At 38.3% G+C, this 5,138-nt stretch overlaps 1 long non-coding RNA gene across 3 annotated transcripts in view; it reads right to left on the minus strand.

The window, feature by feature from the left end:
• Positions 1 to 1,151: 1,151 nt before the first annotated feature.
• LOC112138190 overlaps positions 1,152 to 5,138 on the minus strand; it is a 6,113-nt gene continuing 2,126 nt past the window's right edge. Inside the window, exons 2-4 of one of the 3 annotated variants that reach the window (XR_002917728.2) lie at positions 2,555 to 2,674; positions 2,271 to 2,350; positions 1,152 to 1,520 (exon numbers count right to left, since the gene is read on the minus strand). This is a non-coding gene — a long non-coding RNA (uncharacterized LOC112138190). Of the gene's footprint in view, positions 1,521 to 1,632; positions 1,654 to 1,705; positions 2,158 to 2,270; positions 2,351 to 2,554; positions 2,675 to 5,138 lie in introns of those variants that run through there. The other 2 variants (XR_002917727.2, XR_002917724.2) reach the window with 2 other exon arrangements.

The following is a 5,138-nucleotide window of genomic DNA, read 5'->3' on the forward strand; positions in this document are numbered from 1 at the left end:
TGCTACTAACAGAGAAAAATGTTGATTAAATGCATTAGAGATTTTTAAAGGCTCTGAGATCATTTCATTATTTAGAACAACATGGTTTGTGATTTTACTTTTGGGCTTATTGAGAACTTGATTAAGTTGAGACCAGAACCTATTTGGATTGTTTAACTTTTGAGCAAAACCCTCTTCGTAATAAGAAGATTTTGCATTCCTTGTCTGTGTCTTACAATAGTTCCGAAGAGATTTGTATGATTCAGCAGGGTCTTTTGAAGCAATATGTTTTTTCCAAGCCTGGTCCCTTTTTCTGTAAAGATTAAACAGATCAGAGTTTATCCATGGCAGATGCCGCCCTTTCACACGAACAGTTTTCAGAGGAGCATGTTTATCAGTAACACTGGACACTTCTGAGTAAAAATAAGTCCATGCACCCTCTGGATATGGTATAAGCTGAAATTTATCCCAGTTTATGTTCACAAGATCGTTTATATATAATTCAATGTTCCTTTGTTTTGTTTGTCTAATCTTAATATAATTAGGAGGAGCTCTAGGTAATTTAATTTTCCAAACACAAAACACAATAGAATGATCACTAAAACAGTCAGACATCACTCAAGATAAAGATATTCTTTCAGGGGGTGTTACCAGTATCCAGTCTAAAAGTGAAGAAGAGCGCTGATCCACTCTAGTGGGTTCTGTTATGAGCTGAGTAAGGTTTACACTGTTGACTAAGTTCCTTTCATTGGAGGAGGAACGACGCAGCCAATTACTATTGAAATCACCCAAAACAACGGATTCATTTGGATTTTTAAATGAGTTAATGAGTCAACAGAAGCATTTGAAGGTCTATAAACATTAATAATAGTTAAGGATTTATTGGTGTGAAATTTAATGTCAATAGCGAGACATTCAAAATGAACTGGCTCCACTGTTGGAGAAATTCAGACCTTCAGACTCAGAGAAACCGAGAGAGCGGACAACTAGATACAAAAACACGCTAGTGGAAATACATTTCTGGTATTTATATCTTGCGGCACTCCAGAATGAAATTTGCCCCTTTTTTAAATGTATTTTATTTGTTGCCTTTCTATTATCTAACATCACGTCCTCCTCCACCTCTCAATGAAGATGTTCTTCAGGTTGCTAATAAACGCTGGAGACGATCACAGTGCTAGAAAAGCATAAACACCTCTCAGAAGTTCATGACAGGTTTGGTGGACAGTCACAAGCAGAACCAGCCGACATGAGTCTGAACTAGAGCGGTGATTGGATGAGACTGATGTGATGAAGTATAAACAGCTTTAAGGAAAAGAAAATACAATCTGGAGACTGAAACTGGTGTTTTAGTGGAACTTTCTGAGGAAACTTACTCCACTGAATGTCATTTCAGAAGAGGTTCTGATGCAGAGAGCTTATTGTAAAGTAAAATACATTTATTTTAACATGTTGAAACATTATAATCAAGTAACAGGAAGAAAATACTCACATCAGCATGAAATGCTGCAGCAGCTGTCTGACATCTGCTGAGAAAAGAACTGAAACAGAAAAATGGAGAACTTAAATAAAGAGAGCTGATGTGAACCTGATAGTTTTAATTACATTATTATGTATTCAATGAGCTTCAGAAGTTTGTATTAACACACCTTAAGGTCAAAGATTCTACTGGTACTGCAGAGAATACAAATAATGCACAAATCAAATGTTTGCTAAATAAAGATAAATAAATAAAGTATTCTGAGATCTGGCTCCATGTTGAACCTTTAAATCTGTTAACGAAGTTCCATGTTGAACCTTTCAGCCTGAGAACCTAACAGGCTGCTGTTAGACAGTCTATCCAAAGAACACACTTGTCCTTGAACAAGGTCAGAGCAACTTTTCATTTCTGTAGCATCAACCTAAATATTGTTCTGTAGAGATCATCACCAAAACCATCAGGGTGAAGTGAGTCCAGAAAGAGCTTCTGTTTCTCAGCTATAAATATTGTCTGAATAGAGACGTTATCATCATCATCCACAAAACACGACACATCAACCTCTCCTTTTCTTCTCTATCCTGTTAAAAACACAGAGTGAGAAAGACCGAGGACACTCACACAAAGCAGGTAGAGATCAGCTGGACCTGTCTGTCTGCTCTAAGTGGAAACATCAGCATGACCTCTGACCTGAAGGTTTCCTACATTGATACTAATTAGTAAACATGTATACAGACACACACATGCATGTAGACACACACATGCACACAGACACACACATTCACACAGGAGAACAAAACGATCAAAATAGTACCAGCAAGGAGCGCAGTAGGTCAACTTGGAGATCCTTCCAGGTGGTCATAACATAAAGGTCATCAATGTAGACATTTTCTCCTAAAGGAAACAGAAACACACAAACATTAACACCATCATGTCTATAACCAAAGAAAAGATGCACCAGAATGACTAATTACATGTCTGTGCAGCTTTCCTCACAGCTATTAGACAAACATTCCAATCTGAAATAAAAAGAAATACTCTTCAAATCTTGTGTCACATGATGTTTTCTTTACAGTATTTTGGACTAAGAATACTTACGGAGGATTCCATCCATTGTGTCATATTCAGGATCCTAAAGTCTTCACAGGTTGAGCAGATATCATCCTCCTTCACTATGAGCTCTCCTGGAGGACGGTTTTGGTCCAGGACATATTCCATCTGAAAACAGAGAATTTCATGTGTTTATCATATTTATCATAGAGAAAATAATCTAAAATTTAGATTAATAGGTAATTACAAACTAAAGGTAATGTTATTTCTCCTGCCTCAGCAAATATGAAACCATGAATAGCTTTGACTTGATAACATTTACTGTGACAGTACAGAAATGTGTCTGTAGAACTTTTAGATTTTACACAACTACAAGATTTTTACAAACATGTTTTCCTTTGTTCTTGATTCACAACTATTTCAATCATTAAATATTAAAAAACACAATTTTAATCCTTATTTCTTCTTATGTCCTCCGTCATCAGAAAAATTATACAAGTACATTTTAAATACAAAACACATTTTGGGGTCTTTATGGAAACAAATATTATAATGTATTTATGAAATGTATGAACTGTTTAAATTAGCAACGAAGCACAACTATCAAGAATTGAAGCTAAGTTGTATTTACCTCTCAGTTTTTTAAATGCAGTCATCCTTTGAACGTTGTGACTCTGTTGAAGGAGGTGATCTGTTGCTGAGAGAAGAATTGATGTTTTTGGAATATGGTTTATGGAATAGTAGCGACTGTGGTGATCAGCTGTTAAATATACAGTTGTCGGATCTCTGTTTCGGCTACCCGATCACCCAACTGTCGGAAATCAAATCCAGCTGACGCAAACTAAACCGTCGCAAATGTTGGCGGCAAAGAGGAAGTGACGTAATATACCTGCGCGTGATTAGGGCGTGGTTAGGGCGTGGTTAGGGAAAGGGGATCGGGTAGTGACTGTCGCTGCATTTTCTGTATGCGGAAGCAAACCGGTTGCACCTCTTACCCCGCATGCGCGAACCAAACGTCACTTCTGCTCTTCACCCACAGTTCTGAGTCAATAAGCGTGTTTGAGATGACCAAGCATTGACTGTAAAAATAGTGGACTTCTCAAGCCATGAGTTCCCCCATTGGAAATGCATTACCTCCACACCTCCACTCAACTCTAATAACTTGTAAAAAAGGAAAACAAATCTTTAAAAAAATAGGATTAGAAAAAAGAAGTTAATCAGAAAGCAGCAGAGGAAGAATGATTATTCTGACATATAAAATGACTGAGAAATAACTGTCTGTTTCTCAATGTAAGTCAATGGGACTTTGGCCTTTTTGCAACCCAGTGGTACTTCCTATATGGAACACGGAAGTAGGGGGGGTTTCTCAGTCCAGTTCTTATATACAGTCAATGTTTGGAACACGGAAGTAGGGGGCTTGCTCTGTCCAGTTATTTTATATACAGTCTATGGTAGCGAATCACTGATGAAAAAAAAAACAAGATTTCAAATAATTTGAGGTCATATTTGTTATTGTTGCCTCTAAAACTTAACTTTAATTTAAGTTTATTTATTTATTTGGGACAGTGTACATGCAATGAACCCCGCAGCTATTTTATTAACTGTTTTACTCTAAAATATGTTAAAAAATAATATAAAAGACACAACAGCACAAATAATACTAGGAGTGGGACATTAACTTTCAGACGAATGGTAAGGACAACCCCCAACTCCTTGTTCTCGTGCAGTCTCGCCGTTCACCCTCATCTCAGGCGCCTTTCTCCGCCCCCTCCAGCAGCAGCTTAGTCTCGCCGACGATGCAGGCGAGGCGCTGGGGATCTCAAACACACCTATTGTCTCCGTTTGATCATTTTTTTATTTGTTGGAAACAGAAAATGATGACAAGTGAACGAGTTTTACTTCGAGTTGTCACGGGATGTTGCAACATAAGTTACCGTTAATAACGTGTTTGTATTACCGGAGAAAATAAAGTGTCTTGAAGTGGCGCTGTGTCCTCTTAGCTTAGGGAGTAAACTGCCGTTATGTAAAACAGCAGAAGAAGAAAACATTTGTAGTCCGTTTGTAGTCACTACAAGATCATAAGGTCCTGATCCTTAACGTATCTTTTTCCTTTCGTTTTTTCAACAATAAGTGAATGTTTTCACTATGATAAACATTTTAAGTGCTGTATTAACATCATACGAGGTTAATGTTGTTGTTACCGTCATAATACCCTAAATGCTTTGCGACGTGTGGTTCGCGCATGCGGGAGGGTGGTACAACCGATTTGCTTCCGCATACAGAAAATGTAGCCACAAGCATGCTAGCAGCGTTAGCTTGTGCTGAGGGGACGTCACGGCGGTGTCTCGTTGGGACGTTTGTGAGGTTTGCGGGCAGAAAGGACGATACGTGGTTCGTGTGGAACTCCGCATTTGGTCGTAAATGAGTGAATTCGTGTTGAACGTAAAGACAACGTGGCTGTGATTGTGAGACTAGCAGATGATCGGAGCTGCTGCTGTTCAGAGGACTTTGGTGTTTGTTGGAGCTGAAGATCTTCTGCAGCTGCAGGAACCATGTCTTCAGAACCTCAGAAAGATTCTGTCAGAGAACAACTTTCTGCTGCTGAAGAAACCTTCAGACTCTGTGAAGGAAC

Source organism: Oryzias melastigma, unplaced genomic scaffold, assembly GCF_002922805.2.
Source record: "Oryzias melastigma strain HK-1 unplaced genomic scaffold, ASM292280v2 sc00281, whole genome shotgun sequence".
NCBI lineage: Eukaryota > Metazoa > Chordata > Actinopteri > Beloniformes > Adrianichthyidae > Oryzias > Oryzias melastigma.